The sequence below is a fragment of the Sphaerodactylus townsendi genome, linkage group LG02 (genome assembly GCF_021028975.2).
Source record: "Sphaerodactylus townsendi isolate TG3544 linkage group LG02, MPM_Stown_v2.3, whole genome shotgun sequence".
NCBI lineage: Eukaryota > Metazoa > Chordata > Lepidosauria > Squamata > Sphaerodactylidae > Sphaerodactylus > Sphaerodactylus townsendi.
In genome coordinates, this window is record NC_059426.1 from 130,800,424 (window position 1) to 130,808,403 (window position 7,980).

General features: G+C 43.6%; 1 non-coding gene across 1 annotated transcript; it reads left to right on the top strand.

Moving 5' to 3' along the window:
• The first annotated feature begins 7,640 nt into the window (after nt 1-7,640).
• LOC125427608 lies at nt 7,641-7,743 on the top strand. Its single transcript, XR_007243725.1, has one exon. It is a non-coding gene; the product is annotated as a U6 spliceosomal RNA (small nuclear RNA).
• The last annotated feature ends 237 nt before the right edge of the window (nt 7,744-7,980 follow it).

Below are 7,980 nucleotides of genomic sequence, written 5' to 3' on the forward strand. Positions count from 1 at the left end.
TAATGGAACAGGAGAAAATTAAAGAGATAGGAACAATACATTGGAGAACTATACAGACAAAATAACCACTACACCACACTGGCTTTCTAGGACCAACTAGGGATGCCATCATTACAATTCATCTCCAGACTACAGAGATCGATTCCCCAGGGAAAAAATGGCTGCTTGGGAGGCAGAACTCTATGGCATTGTACCCCACTGAGGTCCCTGTTTTCCCTAGGCTCCATCCCCAATCTTCCAGGATTTCACAACCTGAATCTGGCAACTCCCCACTCCTCACCATCATCAGCCAGTGGCTAGAGGAAGATCTGGCATCCCTAGGAGACAAAACAGCAGGCAAGCTTTCCGTTTCCCCAGAATGCTTTGTCAGGTTGGGTGTGAAGATTTAAAAAGAATAAAAAGAGGTGGGAGGAAGGAAAGATGCGTTTCAAGCCATGTTTTTAAAAGAGCAATTGGGACAAACAAATCACCAGGCATAGATGGGATATTAGAAGGAAGGCAGCATGGTATAGTGTGATCTCATCGGATCTTGGATGTTTAACTGGGTCAGTACTTGGAAGGGAAATTGCAAGATAGGTTCTGCAGAGTAAGGCAATGGCAAGTCACCCCTGGTTGTCATTGCCTTGCTGGGGTCACAGTAAGTTGGTTTCAACTTGGTGGCACTTTACATACGCATATGGAATATCAATTAAACCATTACAAACCACAGAAATAGGGTCTATCAAAATCTAAGCAAGAATATGTCAACAAATATGGAAAACAGAACAATGACTCACAGACTGGAAATGGTCAATCTACATTTTAATTCTGAGAAAAGATGTCAAATCCTGCAGCGATGATCAGACTATCACATTAATTTCTCACATGAGTCTCATGTTGGTCAAAATGTTACAACAAAGACTTTTATGATCGACGGAACAAAAAGTGCAGAGAGGAAGAACCACTCAGAGGGGCTTTCCGCACTACAGAAAGGAAGCTAAAGTCGACTCGGTTCCCTTCAGAGGGGGGCGATTCCAGGCAGTCCGCACAGCAACTTACTTGGCCCCCTGGAACCGAGCTAAGTGGGCGGGATCATCTTGGTGCCTGTTTTGCTCCTCGATCATGATTGGAGTTTGTGTTACCACGGGAAACGGGAGCGTTCTTTTTTTTTTTACAGTTTTTACAGTTTACAGTTACATGCCACTCTCCCGTTCTGCACATGCCACAAAAGCAGCTCCTGATTGGTTGAACGGATGAGGTGTCGTTTCGATGCGTCCGCACTTCGAAGCTTCGAAGCGGTATCGACCTTGTTCCAGCAGAAAGGTGCAGTTCATAACTGCGACACGGATGTCGCAGTTCTGGGGGGGGGGACTGAGACAAAACAACGTTGAGCTCAGTTGCAATGCGGATACACTGAGGTGAACCTAGATAGAAACCAGTACAACTCTGTCAGTGCGGAAAGCCCCTCTGGGCTTGAGGGGAGGTAGATGTGTCAGTGGCAATTAGTTCATGGGGTCTCCATAATTTGGAAGGAACTTGATAGGAAGGAACACACACATACCACTGTAGATGAATATATGTGCATTAATAGTGGGTTGCCATAAATTGAACCTGGGTTGAATTTTGCACATACAAATAGGTTCTCAGAAAGACCTCACTATGGTCTTTTCCACATGGCAACAGTGTGGGGGTGCATCAGCATAAACAATGCCGATGCACCCCCCACCCGGGACCGTTCACACGGACGGTCCCGGGAGGGTGGCAGGCAGCGGCGCAGCCTTTGCACAGGCTGCGCTGTTGCTAAATGCCTACCTCGTCTCCTGGCTTCCGGCGAGTCGCAGGGGCCAGGGGACACCCCTCTCAGGCTGGAGCGACGGCTCTGGAGTCGCGATGGGCAAGTGGGGTGTTCCCTGGCTTCTGCGACGAGCCGGAAGCCAGGAGATGAGGTAGGTGTTCAGGGACAGTGCAGGGGAAATGGCGCCTTCCAGCTGCTGCTGTGTCCAGGAAGTGAGTTTCGGAAGCAGCGTCTTCGGTACTAAGCTTAGGGGATTGGCGAAGCGGACTCTGTTTTGTAGAGTCCCTAGGGAGTGCCTCTTTTCGCCCGCAAGTGATACTAGAAAGGAGCCTCATGGGATAACACTGCTGTAATTCAGTACAGGCTGACTTTTTCCCAGTGTTGAAGGTGGCAATGTCCTTACTTATCACTTCTGGTCAGGAAATCATTGAAAGTAGATGAATAGATTCAGTGGGTACTTAATCTAATTTCCTGCCCCTAGAAAGGATATATTTGGTGTTCTCTGATGAGTTCCTTTTCAGCTTCCTTTGAGCATCTCAAGGATGGAACAATCTAGAGTCATTCCCTACAATTTGTTTAATACCTACTTCAGTTCTTCAGAATGCTTCTCCAAATGTTTAATGTGATGAAACTCACAGCCACACCTTCTACCAAAAGTGACATATTTTCTTTTATACATTGCATGAGACCTGCAGCTCAGGGAGACTGACATTTACCTTTCCCTCTGGTGGTGGCTGTTTCAAGCTAGGAACCAACTGCCAACTACAAGGCCCACCAAGCAAGGACCTTCAACACTTTCCTGAAATGTGGGACAAGTGCCTCAGGAAGGAAAATGAAGTTTACCATGTAGCCAAATAAAGGCAAAGTGCACTTTTAGACATACTAGTGGAATTATTTTTGAAGCCCCCTTTGTAAATGTGAAGATTATAGCCAGCTCTTTTTATATGACTGTGTTCTGAATTGAGAGTGACAGATTCTGGATAACTGGCAAATAAGTAGCGACAAGACATCAATACATATGGCATACAAGAATGTTATATATTAACGTTTAGGTAAGATAATATATCACAGTTCCATATTCATTCCTGGTTATCTGTGATATTATACTTGAAAATATCATTTAGTTTTATTAATGATGGGCACTATTTTTAATAAATATCACACATATGACATTTTTGGATTTAAGCCAGTTGTTTCCTCCAGAAGGCAAGGAAATGAAATTGTCTTACATTTATTACATCAGCTTATCCAGGTGGTGGGCCAGGCTGCTGTTTATCATGTGTAAAAGTAAGAATTTCCTGAAAAATAATTTCAGGTATAATTAAACAAACCCAAGATGATTGGCAGCACAATCTGGGAAGGGGAATCCCGCTCTGGAGGGAGCACAGGCTTACTCTGGCAGATTTGTCCTCTATGGGGCACTTACACCGGCAGCGGGGCAAACCCCCCAGTGACCAGCCACAGTGGGGCCCTGAGATGCCTGGCCATGGCACCCAACTCTACACTGGCATCCCTTCACTGCCCAGAGCTACGCCGACTTCCTGGGGGCATACTGGACGTGTTCCAGGTGCAGGGCTGAACTTAGTCGACCTCCAGAGCCCTGGAGATATACTGGTGGGGTTGTTGACGGAGATAAGCTGCAAATTTTTGCTGCATATCTTTATTCTCCCTATGTGGGAGTTTCAGATAGAATTATGTTTTTTATCTTTTTTTTGCTTCCCACTTTGAGGGAATGGGTGGAGCAGTGCTCATGTGATACCGTCCTTGCCTGCCCACCAGCTCTGGACTGAGCTGTTAGCCTCTTCGACATGCCTCTTCTTCTACTGGCATTCTTAAAGATGCTGGTCAGCTTTGATATATTAAACTGGCAGTTCAAATAGAACATTGTCTCATTTAGTGCTGTATTATATATTTCAGCTTAAAGGCTGATTTCCAAGGTCCCATGCACTCATCTTTCCTTGGTGTTGCTACCTTAAGTAGACATGCTGGGAATCAAATTTTCTGCATGTCAAGCATTTACTCTACCACTGAGCTGTAATGTATGTTAATTACTCAGCAATAGTGTTACATAGTAAAATCTGTGAAGCTGAGCACATGCTACTTTGGAAATAGTAGCTGACATCAAATATGGAACAGTGAAAAAAAAAGTTACCGCTCCTCCCTACCTCTAGTAATCTCTAGCAAATGGTAATATGAAGTCACAATATTGATAGCATACAGGTGGGGTCTGAAGATTTCCTGGAAATACAAACGATTCCAGACTACAGAGATCAGTTTCCCAGGGTAAAACGGCTGCTTTGGAGGGTGCTATTGAGTTTTGGTTGTATTATAAGAATACTCACTGGGAAAAACAATAATACTAGGAAAAGTTGAAGGAAGCAGGAAAAGAGATGGATGATCTCAATCAAGGAAGCCTTGGCTCTCAGTTTGCAAGACTTGAACAAGACTGTTATCAAGAGGATGTTTGGGAGGTTGCTAATTCTTTAGGGCTCCATAAATTGGGAGTAACTTGATATCAGTTAACAAACACAACCAACAAGTGGTATAATGAGCCATTTCTTTTAGCTACAATGCCATTATTTAATTTCAGAAGTGAAAGAAACATTAACCAATATTTAACAGATTTTAATCTGATATATGTGCTCTATTTTACATGTTGTTCACCGCCCTGAGCCCTCTGGGGGAGGGCGGTATATAAACCTAACCAATCAATCAATCAATCAATCGATAAATAAATAAGGAAATGTCAGCAATTTAAGATTTAAATTTTGTACATACTTTGTTTTATATAAGACTAGCAGGGCCCAGCCACACGTTGCTGTGGCAATTGTCCTTCTCATCACAGTCCGCAACCCACACAGATGTCCATGCAGGTCCAATGATCCCCAGCATAGCCTTTTGGGAGCAGCAGTGGCGTAGTGGCTAAGAGCAGGTGCACTCTGATCTGGAGGAACTGGGTTTGATTCCCAGCTCTGCAGCTTGAGTTGTGGAGGCTTATCTGGGGAATTCAGATTAGCCTGTGCACTCCCACACACACCAGCTGTGTGACCTTGGGATAGTCACAGATTTTTGGAGCTCTCTCAGCCCCACCCACCTCACAGGGTGTTTGTTGTGAGGGGGGAAGGGCAAGGAGGTTGTAAGCCCCTTTGAGTCTCCTACAGAAGAGAAAGGGGAGGATATAAATCCAAACTCCTCTTCCTCTTCTTCTTTTTCTTCTTTTGGGGTGGTCAAATGGAATCCCTCTTTCCCTTTTCAATTCACATTATTATATGGTGCTGTCTTGGTTTTTAGTATAAGGTAACCCTTTCCATTCCACAACGGAACTGTCCAGAGTGCGAATCCCGCTGTCCATGAGGCTGGTTGACACGCACAGTCCACTGGCTTAGAGTAAGGCAGAACTGGGGCAAGGAGGCCTATCCCGGGTCAGGAAACCCAGCAAGGCAGAGCAGCAGCAGGAGGTGGTGAGGAGTGCTCAGATCGGAGGCCAGCTCCCCTGGGTTTTTTAAGGGCCACTTGGCCGCACTTGAAGCGCTTGTGAGGCAGTAATGTTGGTTCACCCCCACCCCTGTGGATTTTCTTAGAAGAAAATGAAAGGCAAAGCTCCAACTTGCTTTTAGTAAAAGAGAGCTGTGGCGAATATGGGTTTGAGGAAGTGGAGGTAGAAGTGGTGGTTGGATGTGAGGGAGGAATAGCAGACGCGAGGTGTGTGAGGATGGAGGCTGGATGTGGATGAGAGTGTGTGTGTTGTGCCATGGTAGTAGTGGGTGAGGCACAGAGAGTGAAAGTTACCTGCATGTGTGTGGGGCCAGAGGAACCCCACCTGAGCGTCCTTCACCTGCAACGGCAAAGTATGTATGTGTTTCACTTCCTACCCTCGTAGATACTTATACAGTATTACCTATGTACTGTTTTCTTACTGCTCTCATCCTCTGCCCATCTGTGCGAACATTCTAAGCCCTCATACCAAGGCCTCAGGCCACAGACAGACAGGCTGCACGAACATTCTAAGGGTGACAGTTAAACACAGACAGCTTCATGGCCTGGTGGTGTGCCAGGAAAAAGACATTTTACCTGGCTCAGATATGGACTTTCGGTGGTTTGAAGGTCCGATTACCTGCCCGCAACAGGGAGGGACGTCATGTGAAAATTTGGGGGCGATCTGTCCAGCCGTTTCGGCATTAGGGAGTCACCAACAAACGGATGGGTAGCTTTTTATATCTATAGATATATATAGTTTAATGGCCCTTCCCTTCCTTTTCCCTTCCTAGCAGGCCAATCAATAAACATGATCCTCAGTCATTCATTTCTGGGTCTCCCACTTTTATCCCTGCTGAAACTTACATCTGAACACAACATTGGGGGCGGCACACTGCTGCAGAGACAAAAAACAAAACACTGAATTTTAATTAGAAATGATTTGATTATTTAAATAGACGCAATTTTATTGTTATAAATGTAAAATTGTTGTTGAATTGAATTTTCTGTATGTGTTTGATTGTATTTTGTTGGAAGCCACACTGAGAATAGTGTTGCTGTGGGAGTTCAGGGTATAAATAAATAAAATAGCATACATAAAAAAGAATTGGACTCTGCACATTTTAAATAGCTAAGTGCTTTGATTGTGTGTTCCTGCATGGCAGGGGGTTAGACTTGATGGCCCTTGTGGTCTCTTCCTCCTATGATTCTGTGATTGAGCAGAAGGAATTTGGCATTTATAGATATATCAGTCCATATATAGTATTTGGGAAATACCACTTAGTGGCTAGTATATTTGCCTAGTCTAAATTCACCCTATTAATTATAGAATCATAGAGTTAAGAAGGGATTAGACAATGTTATGATCTCAACTCCTATGATCTCTATGATTCGAAACAGAAAGGAATTTGCTTGACTATGCAGTTATATCAGTTCATATAGGTATTAGAAATAATATAGTGACTGATAATATAAGTCACAAATCTTCTGTTTCGAATCATAGAATCATAGAGTTGGGGGTTAGACTTGATGGCCCTTGTGGTCTCTTCCAACTCTATGATTCTATGATTCGAAACAGAAAGGAATTTGTGACTAGCAAATATATCAGTCACTATGGTATTTCCCAAATACTATATATGGACATAAAATTCGAACAGTGACAAAAGCTGACAGAAAATTGACTCAATTGAAATACAGTTTTGGACGAAAGTTTTATGGATACCATGGATCTCCAAATAATTAAATAAGTGGGTTGTCAGGGGGATGTTATCTGGGTGATTGAGATGCACTCCTAACTCTATGTAACTGGTTGAAATAACAAATTAATGCTGCTCAGGAGATATATGTAACCAGTCTGCTATATGTAACCACTGCCATTTGTGGATTTTTTTCCTTGATCTTTACTTTATGACTTCACACACTTTGTAGGAAACTAGGCTTCCCTTGGCACCGCCACTCCATGAGGAAAGAATTACATCTGTTATCTCATGGGGCAGGAAGCCAGGTAGCTCTCTCACTACCTGCTGCCGACCTTGGGGCGCCTCGGCTCCAAAGATGGTTTTTCACGAATTCTTGGAAAACCAGGAGAGAGGCTTTCAGTGAGGAATAAAGGGACTGTGAATGCCAGTTTCATCTGAACTGACTTTGCCATGTATGGTGCTTCAATAACTCATCAATAAACACTGCTGATCAATATTTCTCTTTATTGTCTTAAGGTTTTGAGACCTAACAGGTTCTGCATCAAATAAAACTTTAATTCTCTCTGGAAGCTAAAATGAGTAAGCAAAGGTTTTCATACTTTGGTGGCATCATGAGATTAGAGATAGAGCATCTATGTTGCATGCAGAAGGTCTCAAATTTAGTTCCTGCCATCTCCACTGAAAAGAATCAAGTGTTTTGGCTAAACATATACTAAACTTGGGATGATACAGAGAACATTAGCATGGCCACTTGCCAAGGATGACACACACATTTGTGAAGCATTCCATATTTGTCATTGTTGATGCTGATGTATTTCTTACATTTTGTTAGCCACTCTGAGCCTGGCTGTCAGGTCAGGAAAGAGTGCGATATTAAATTTTGAAAAATCTGCCTGAGACCCTGTAAAGAGGCTGCTGCTAATCAGAGAAGATAGTATTGATCCTGACTGTTCTCACACAGAAGTTTTTCTCCATTTCAGCAACACTAATCACAGAGTATTTTGTGAGCAGCCCTTTTTTTTGACAAAACAC